Here is a 10,967-nt window from a genome sequence, read left to right on the forward strand (position 1 = left end):
CAGTCTTCACAGTCCAAATCTCACATCCATACATGACCACAGGAAAAATCATAGCCTTGACTAGACGGACCTTTGTTGGCAAAGTAATGTCTCTGCTTTTGAATATGCTATCTAGGTTTGTCATAACTTTCCTTCCAAGAAGTAAGCATCTTTTAATTTCATGGCTGCAGTCACCAACTGTAGTGATTTTGGAGCCCATAAAAATAAAGTCTGACACTCTTTCCACTGTTTCCCCATCTATTTCCCATGAAGTGGTGGGACCGGATGCCATGATCTTTGTTTTCTGAATGTTGAGCTTTAAGCCAACTTTTTCACTCTCCACTTTCACTTTCATCAAGAGGCTTTTGAGTTCCTCTTCACTTTCTGCCATAAGGGTGGTGTCATCTGCATATCTGAGGTTATTGATATTTCTCCCGGAAATCTTGATTCCAGCTTGTTTTCCAGTCCAGCGTTTCTCATGATGTACTCTGCATATAAATTAAATAAACAGGGTCAAAAATAGAATGGATTAATGAGTCATGGAATATACATGTGTACATTGTAATGTAAACATATAATACATAGCTATACAAAGATAGTACAGACTGATACATTAGGTAATGTAGATGAAATTCACAATCATTATGAAGAAAAAAAGCCAGATGCAAAATAATATACATTTTTCTCCTCAAGTGGTAGAATCTTTATGTTCTTATTTTGAACTTGGACCAAACTTTGTGTTTGCCTCAGTAAATAGATTATGATAAAACTGATACAATGTGATTTCTGAAACTAAATCATAAAAGTTCCATGCACTTCTCCCTTACTCTCTTGGAATCCTGCTCTTGGAACCTACCAACACCGTTGAGGAAATCCAAGCAGTCTGGAGAGGAACTGAATTCTCAGCCCATGTTGTGAGCTGACCCATGATAGCATCCACTTGCTACGGAGGTGAATACTTGTTCTGAAAGCATACCCCGTAATCTCATTCAGGCTTCCCTAACTGATGTCATTCAGAGTAAAAGTGAGCCATTCCCACTGACCTATATCCAAATTGCCAATTTGCAAAGAAAATAAATGGTTGTGGTTGTTTTAAGCTGCTAAGTTTTGTAGTGATCTAATATATACTTTTCCACTGGTCATGTATGGATGTGAGAGTTGAACTATAAAGAAAGCTGAGCACCAAAGAATTGATGCTTTTGAACTGTGGTATTGGAGAAGACTCCTGAGAGTCCCTTGGACTGCAAGGAGATCCAACACGTCCATCCTAAGGGAGATCAGTCCTGGGTGTTCATTGGAAGGACTGATGTTGAAGCTGAAATTCCAATACTTTGGCCACCTGATGCAAAGAGCTGACTCATTGGAGAAGACCCTGATTCTGGGAAAGATTGAGGGCAGGAGGAGAAGGGGACAATGGACAATGAGATGGTTGGATGGCATCATCAACTCAATGGACATAGGTTTGGGTGGACTCCAGGAGTTGGTGATGAACAGGGAAGCCTGGCGTGCTGCGATTCATGCAGTTGCAAAGAGTCGGACATGACTGAGCAACTGAACTGAACTGAATATATACCTATAGTACTTGTAACATTCTAATACAGGAAGTGGGGTACTAGTGTAACCAAAACATAAAACATGCAGCTTTGGCTTTGGGCTGTGAAGTAAATGGAAGCTAAAAGGAATTTGAAAAGAGGATTTGGAAAAGTTAAAGGGACTAGAGGAGGCTGCAGGTGAGAGGGAGCAAAAATGAATTTATTACTAGAAACCTGAGAAAAGAGTCCTTTGTTATTCAATGGTGGAAATTGTGGCAGCAGTGTTCTCCTTGATTGTGTTAGTGATAGGGTTGAGTTATGCTAGAGAGATTTTCAAGAGTAGTATTGGAAGTGCCACTTGCCTTCTAATTTTCTATGATAAAATGTGAGAAGAAGATGTTCTAAGAATAAACTCTTAAATATATTAGAACCAGGACTTTCTGGTAGAAAAACAAGACAGTTTCTTATTTCTAGCCTCTCCAGATGGCAGACGATTCTCAAATTAAGTAAGAGTATAAGGCTGTGGGACCATTCTCTTAAGGATTCTTGGAGGACCCTCTCTGGCTTTGAGTATGGTCCCATGGCAGCCTCAAAGGGAATCTCAGGTATAGGAGGGCTTATCTCTTAGAGAACTGTTGGTGTCACTCTTATCTACTTGAGTGTATTCATAAGCTGATATATAAGAAATTCACAAGATTTTTAAAAGAATTGTAGCAAGTGGTACTGAAAGCAAGGGAGGTTATACAAAATGAAAAGAGGCCTTTGCCCGCCCCGCCCCCCCAATTTTTTTGAACAAGAAACAAACTGTGATGTCTAATCAGTTGCAAACATGGTCCACTCATTATGGAAAAGTATGGATGGCTCAGAAAGCAGGCTTAGAGCTTAAAGAATGGCAGGAGCCACAGAGAACAAATTCCAGGAATATGACTGAGTCTTCATCAAGAAAATGGCAACATGTTTCTGACTGGATTGAAAAATTACTCTAGACAAGTTACTGGTGTGAGTGTTCTGTTTTCTTCTTTCAGATGGTTGGGATCATAGTAGTTATCCTGTGCTGTTCCTCTGTTGTTCTTTCATTTATGGACATCAGATAATCTGTTTTAGTTCACAATTTTTTTTCATATGGAATAGAATAAATCTCAAGGAGCTGTGCTTATATGGGAGGGAGAGAAAGGCAGAGAGAGAGACGCAAAATGTAAGTAAAAAGGTACATTTATAAGAAAGTGCCCTAGCCTATTCTTGTGCCTTTATTATTTTTGAGCTTGAAGTTGTATTGAAACATAAATACTTACACAAATAATAAAGTAAAAAAAAAAACTCCAAAAATCTCTGATTTCTAATTCTTCATGAACTCATTTCAGCTATTTCAGCTCTTACTTTGTTCTCTGAGCAAAAATCACTAAATTTATATAACTCAGCATTAGGCAATAAATTGCCTCTTCACATTTAATAATACATATCCTTTCATTTGTGCTTGTCTTTGCTGTCTACACACGGAAGATGGAATAACTCAACAGTTAAAGGCAAGACTTTGGATTGACTCCCATCTCTTTCTCTAACTTGTTCTACGACCCTGCTGCTGCTGCTAAGTTGCTTCAGTCGTGTCCGACTCTGTAAGACCTCATAGAGGGCAGCCCTTTAGGCTCCTCTGTCCCTGGGATTCTCCAGGCAAGAACACTGGAGTGGGTTGCCATTTCCTTCTCCAAACGACCCTAGTAAGTTATTTAATCTCTACATCTTTCAGGTCCCTTACCTATAACTTAGAGATAATACTGATAAATTTGCCTTCCTCACTGGATAGTCGGGAGGATTAAGTCAGATAAAGAATGTTAAAAAGTTCCTATGGGGGCTCAATAAGTGTTAGCTATTATCATCATTTTCATTATAAAGGCTTTAAGCTCTTTGAGAATAAAGATTCCCTCTTAGACATTTGATTCTACAGAGAACACATTAAAGTTCTGACTGCACAATTGTATTCCATAAATGTCTGATTGATTAATGAAAGAGTTTTTATTATCCAAATCTATAACAAATGCAAAGAGTAATACATCAGGCATGTTATTTAGTGAAATGATTTTTGTATGAGGAAACAATTTTTGTAAAGATATACAGGAAACCATGATTGCAACTTGTCTCCTACAAAGACATAATGTTTTCTGTTACATAGAGTACATATAATCAGATTTTCCTTGTTTTTAGGAAAATATTATTCACATAAGTAAATATATTTTATAATAAGCTGAAAAAACTTTAGTTACTAGATGATCCTTAAATTTTTAAAAGTGTTATTGGTAATACATTCAAAATTTCTGACTATGAACTTGTCCTTTGCTGTTTTCACATTATCCAATTTAGGAAAAACATAAATGCCCTTTATTACCTCTGCTGAAACCTCTAGATGCAATTATATATTTTTTTGTTTGTTTTCACTGCCAGGAATACATATATATGATATCTATTGCTTCACTATTTACTCTCTACTTAATCCTCTGTGGTCTGACTTTGGGCTTCCCTGATAGCTCAGATGTTAAAGAATACATCTACTATGTAGGAGATCCTGGTTAGGAAGATCTGCTGGAGAAGGGATAGGCTACCCACTCCAGTATTCTCTGGCTTCCCTTATGGCTCAGCTGGTAAAGAATCCATCTGCAATGTGGGAGACCTGGGTTCAATCCCTGGGTTGGGAAGATCTCCTGGAGAAGGGAAAGGCTACCCACTCCACTATTGGCTGGCCTGGAGAATTTCATGGACTGTATAGTCCATGGGGTCAGACATAACTGAGCAACATTCAAATTCAGTCTGACTTTAGTCACCTAGAAAATACCAAAAATGGATTTTAAAGGGCATCTAGGCTTTTCCTTTGTCATTTTCATCATAAATCTCAAGCCATGCAAACCTTAACTATAGAATTTGGATTAAGGCTTTGAAGCAGTGTTTCTTTGACTTCCACATGCCTCATAATAACTTGGGAAGTTAATTAATAATTCTGATTTATGAACCTTAACCCCAAAGATTCTGATTCAGTGATACTGGGTGAGGTCAAGAATCTAAATTTTTCACAAAATCCAAGGTTATTTTGAAGTATTGACATCTACTCTTTGAAGAGTCGCCACCTTAAAAGAATTGAATAAAGCAGAGGGAAAATGAGAAGCTGTGCTATTTCAAAAAGTCTATCTTCTTAACCTCTTTGATGCTATTATTTTTTATTTCTTTCATTTCCAGAGTCCTTCTCCCACTTCTTGTCACCTTGTTTTAAGGACTAGTCTTAAATTTCCTCTTATTCTTTTTATTTAAATATTTTCACATCCACAGGTTGAACTATAATATTTATGCATAATTCTCCTGTCTGTTTCTTCCTAATTCATCCATATCTTTAAGTGCTCATTGGCTACATATACATTCCCTGTTAATTAAATTAGTTTACTTATTTTTTCAAGTGGTACTAGATTCCACCTTCTCTTTTTTTTTCTACTTAGTCTCTCATCATTGATTACAAAATGCAGCTCATGTTCCCTTGTAAGTATCACGGACTAGCTTTAAATGGGTTTTATTTGCTGTAGGATGGGAGAGTTCGAGGAAATTCAGGGTTCTGAGACCACACAGAATTAACGAGACATAGTCACAAATTGCAACTGAGCGACTTCACTTTCACTTATCTCTTTCATGCATTAGAGAAGGAAATGGCAACCCACTCCAGTGTTCTTGCCTGGAGAATCCCAGGGACGGGGAGCCTAGTGGGCCGCTATCTATGGGGTCACACAGAGTTGGACACAACTGAAGCGACTTAGCAGCAGCAGCAGTCACAAATTGAGAGAAATCTGGAAACAAGGAGAAAAAACCTCAGATATTCATTTCCTGTAGGGATTGGAACAGCAGTGAAGTTAGATGTTGGGGATCTAACTCTCTACAAAGACTTAGACGATACCAAAAAACTATACATACTACTAGCAAAGGACTCAAAATATGAACTCAAGTACTAGTAGTGGACAAAGATCTACTTTTCTAGAACTAGAGTGGAGGTGCTGTCAAAATGAAAGAAGAAAAATTTATTTAAGCTATGTTTCATTCATTCAGTTATTTAGCAAGTTTTATTGAAAATCTATTACACCCCTGACATTGTGCAAAGGAATAGGACTAGAACAGCAAATAAAAGAGTCCCTGCTCTCAAAAAGTTAAATTCTAAATAAGAAAAGATTTAAACATAAATGATCAGAATAATTTCATGATAGTGCTATGAAGACAATATAAAGTGTTATGTTGTAGAATAATTGGGATTGGAGGCTGAGGGGAGAAAAGGACAATGGTACGTTAAACAAGGTGATCAGGGAAGGTTTCTCTGATGACTATTTGAGCTGAGAGATGATTGGCAAGAAATTTCCAACTGGGAGTTATTTGAAGACCCAGAGATGGAGTGTTTGATGCAAAAGGACAAAGAGATTAATGAGTGGAAAGTCATGGTGGTCAGAATAGGATTTGAGACTATGAGGAATCCAAAGAAGTCTGCTGTGGTTGGAGCTTAATGAGCAATGACACAGAAATGGTAGTAAGTCAAGTCAAAAAAGTACTCTGAAGTCAGATCATTTAGGTTTGTTATAAGCCACATAAAGTTTTTGGGTTTTATCCAAAGTACAATGGAAAGCCATAGAAAATTTTAAGCAAAAATGTGAGAATTATGTTTTTGAAAGATAATTGTGGCTTCTACATTGAGAATGAAGTATAGAAGCATAAAAGAAGACACAGATAAACAACTGTAAAAGTCTAGGGTAGAAGTCATTATGGCCTGATTTTGGGTAATAGCAGTGAAAATGAAGAAAGTGGAAATATAGAAGATATATTTGGGAGTTAAAACTGAAAAGGATGATAGATGGGTTATGGGAGGGGGTTCAAGGAGAAGGAAAAATTAAGGAAAATTCCTAGGTCTTAACTGAATGGTGGTACCATCTAATGAAGTAGAAACATTTGTAGAGAGACTTTGAAGGAAACAAATATTTCCAGTTGCCCTATGTTTTGTTAGAGAAGCCTAATAAACAATCAAGTACAAATGTCAGAGAAGTGAGGTCCATAAACCTGGACATAGTGGAGAGATATAGGCTAGAGAATTATTTGAAAGTCATCTATATCTAGAGGCCTATCAGAGGAGTCCAGCTAACAAAAGGAGTAGAGAAGCAGGCACTGAGTCAGGAGTGTGATGTATCAATCAAGACAAGTGTTCTAGGACAAAGGGAATATTGTGTCAAATCTGCTATAAGTTCCAAGGAGGTATGAAACCCAAAATCTTAGCAAGATAAAGAATATTGAAGACCTTTACAAGTACTGTTTCAGAAATTTTGTGTAAATGAAGGTGGAAATTCAATTGGCATAGATGGAAGAGAGAATGGGAAATGAAGAAATGGAGATGTAAATTACAGAAAGTTCTTGAAGAAATTCTGATGAAAAGTAAAGATGTTTTAATATGCACAATGTTGAGATGGCTGCTGATGAGATTCTAATTATTACAATTTTCTCCATACCATACCACAGATAGTTGGGATAGTTGTAGAGGTACAGGGCAAGCATACAGTATGGATCATAACTACATAATAATATATTATGAATAATTATTTTTCCCTGTAATCAAGTTCTTATGCCTTAAATATTGGTCTCCCTGTTTTCAATCTCTATTCTTCATACAACAGATCTTCTTAAATCAGGATTTCCCTATTTAAATAATTCTCCAGAACTAAAACCTACAATCAAGGTTATCCATATTCCAATCTATAAAATAGCCCCAATATGCCTCTTCGGCCTGATTTATTACTTCTTTACATTCTTGTTTTCATTAAGATAATTCTTTCTTGTGTTCTTAGCATATCCTAAGAGTCAACATCTTTTTGAAAGTAGTGAGTAGTGGTTAAAAACATGGATTCTGGAGCTGGTCACCTAGGTTCAATCTGCCACTAGCTATCTGTGTGATTTTGTACACATTTCCTAACATTTTTATGCCTCAATTTTCCTATCCATAAATCAGTATGTTTCTCATGATTTTTCTGAGGAATAAATAACAGCATCTGACCATGGTAACTACTTTATGCATGATAACAGTTTTCATTTTTAATTTCTGAAATGCTCTTCTCTTCTTTAATTCTTTGAATTTTTTCTTTGAAAAGTAATGCCATGTGAGGTTTTTTATAAAGCTTTCCTAGTTGATTCAGTATGGTTTCTGCCCTGATATTATTTTCTCAATTAAGGCAATTATTTATTATGAATGCTTAATAAATATATATGAGATTGCCTTTTTATCTTATAATTTTCATACATGCCTTTCAAATATGTAGTCAAGTCGAGATTTTAATTTTTTCTCTATTGCATTCAGGATCTTATTTTTCACATTTTAGTTTAGTAGAGTTTAAATGATTAATTTATGAAGTCTTCCAATGTATCTATTGTTAACATCAGCAAGGTAGTCTTTTACAGTTACATTAAACTGGATTTATTTTAAGTAATCTACTAATATATTTGATTAATTCTGTCTTCATCTCTGCTGCTTATGCCCTTTCTTGGAATTAGAAAGAATCACTGAGTTGTAACATTTTGCAACATTTTTTACTACCAGATCAGAAAATAGGGTAAATATGGGTCACTGAATGGAGGAGAAGTAGATGTTGAATGTCATATTTAATTAAGGAAAGTAAATGTGAAGGAATGGTGTACAAAAGCAAGAGGGGAAAAATAGACAATGATCAATTACAAAGATCAAATAATAACAAAGTAGAAGAGAGATATAATTAAATATGTGGAAAATGTTAGATAAAGGTGGCATGTTGAAAGGAGAAGTAGAGAAAATTAGATCATAGACACTTACCTGGCCACATACCAAAACAATTTCCATATGTCACTGAGCTAAGATATAAACATCAAGGCTTTGATAGTATAGAAGAAGTTTCATCAAAATTCTGGGTTAAGGAGAATTCCTCAAACATAGAAGTGCAATAAGAAGCAATAGAAAAAGTATAGATTTAATTGAGAAACACAGGCCTTATATAATGAACATAAAGGAGAAAAACAATTGACATATCAACTTTTTTCTACATATTTGGTTTCCATTACAGTCAAATACAAGAAAAGTGAAAACTCCAGTTTTCACTTAGCAAACCCTCAAAGTATTACACATATAACACTTTAAAGGTGTAAGAAATTGCTGCTGCTGCTGCTAAGTCACTTCAGTCGTGTCCGACTCTGTGTGACCCCATAGACGACAGCCCACCAGGCTTCCCCGTCCCTGGGATTCTCTAGGCAAGAACACTGGAGTGGGTTGCCATTTCCTTCTCCAATGCATGAAAGTGAAAAGTGAAAGTGAAGTCGCTCAGTCATGTCTGACTCTTTAGCGACCCCATGGACTGCAGCCCACCAGGGTCCTCCGTTCATGGGATTTTCCAGGCAAGAGTACTGAAGTGGGGTGCCATTGCCTTCTCCAGTGTAAGAAATTAGGAAACAACAGTTACAGTAAGTAACTTTAATTGGTGGGTACTATTAATACATACTAGGTCCTGTTTAAAGTCAAGCTTATGTTTTGCTGATAAGATATAAAATAGTATTTGGTGTTGCTATTTTAGAACATACTTTAGCAATATATAATTAAGAATAATTAACATTAAAGTAGTGTTGAGGGATAATCAATGTTTAATGGATTTTTTTTCTTTTGCTCTACCGAAATTTCAACAAAACAAATATACATACTCAGTAGAGCCAATCTAAAGATCTATTGGAAAGATTTAGGAGAACCAGTGAATAATTTTTTTAAATAATAACTTTTTTCAACGGATGATATTATTTACCTTTCAAAGTTGCGCAATGCCTCGCAGACACCTTTAAGTGTTAAGATGTAAATAACTGGTAGTGGAAGTAAACTTAAGAAAAAAGGAAACTCCATCAAATTGAATTAGCATAGTATAACTCTGTCCCTTATTTACATGTGTGATGCTTGAGAAGAGAAACTATTACCCAAGGACTAATTGAATGCTCTATATTACAGAGGTGGATACTAAAATAATTGTGGGAGCACACATAATTATGGTGTTAATATTCTGCCTAGCCTGAAAAATGCATATCAGCTCTGTCTACATTTATTAATCTCTCTCCTCCTCTTTTGTTCTTTTTCACTCATGACCTTCATATCAACTGGGGAGACAAAATAAACTTGAATCAAGTAATATATTTAAATTCTGCCTTATCAAAAAACTAACTCAAAGTGAATAGAGAAGGCAGGTTATAGTATGTTTCATATCTCATGATGGCAGATTTGAATTGGAGGATTGCTGAATTTATTACTCTAGATATTTTTCTAATACATTTATCCTACTTTACTATTTTCCTGGGGGGAAAGGTGGGTAAGGGCAGAAGCATGTGGGGCAGAATTGTGCCTGTATAAGGTAGCCCCTCTCCTTGTGGGGATTTCTCACTAAGAGATTGGCACTTGTATGGTAATTTTACCACAGCACTCTTGGTGGAGACAATGAGGAACAGCTGCAGAAAGAGTTTGAGAAGGAGGGGGAAAAATGTCAGTATACAAATAGAAGAATTCAGTAGTGGACCTGAGCAGGGATTTCTCTCTTTTATCCAAAAATAGTGACTCTGTACCATGAGATAGTAAAGGCTCATCTTCAGAGTGTACTTGATGCTGATGGAGAGACATGCACTTTTGTTCCATTTATATAGTTAGTTTTATATCAACTCTGCCCTGAACTAGCTGTGTGACATTGGACAAGGCACTCAACTGCCTGAATGTTTGCTTTCCTGATACGCTTTCATATGTAAATTGAGGAGAATAATTGGATTAAATATTTTTTAAAAAAATAATTAAACATGTAAATATTTAAAGAACTTACAACAGTACATCCATTAAGCATGATAAAGGTGTTAGCTATGGGCTTCCCAGGTGGCTAGGTAGTGAAGAATCCCCCTGCCATGCAGGACACTCAAGAGATGTGGCTTTGATCCCTGGGTGGGGAAGATCCCCTGGAGGAGGAAATGGCAACCCACTCCAGTATTCTTGCCTGGAAAATCCCATAGACAGAGGAGCCTGGCAGGCTATGGTCCATAGGGTCACAGAGTCAGACTTGACTGAACATACGCACACACATACACGTTATATCAGTCGCTCAGTCATGTTTGACTCTTTGCGATCCCATGAATCACAGCACGCCGGGCCTCCCTGTCCATCACCAACTCCCGGAGTCCATCGAGTCAGTGATGCCATCTAGCCATCTCACCCTCTGTTGTCCCCTTCTCCTCCTGCCCCCAATCCCTCCCAGCATTAGAGTCTTTTCTAATGGGTCAACTCTTCACATGAGGTGGCCAAAGTACTGGAGTTTCAGCTTTAGCATCATTCTTTCCAAAGAAATCCCAGGGCTGATCTCCTTCAGAATGGGACTGGTTGGATCTCCTTGCAGTCCAAGGGACTCTCAAGAGTCTTCTCCA

Source organism: Bison bison, unplaced genomic scaffold, assembly GCF_000754665.1.
Source record: "Bison bison bison isolate TAMUID 2011002044 unplaced genomic scaffold, Bison_UMD1.0 scf7180017864464, whole genome shotgun sequence".
NCBI lineage: Eukaryota > Metazoa > Chordata > Mammalia > Artiodactyla > Bovidae > Bison > Bison bison.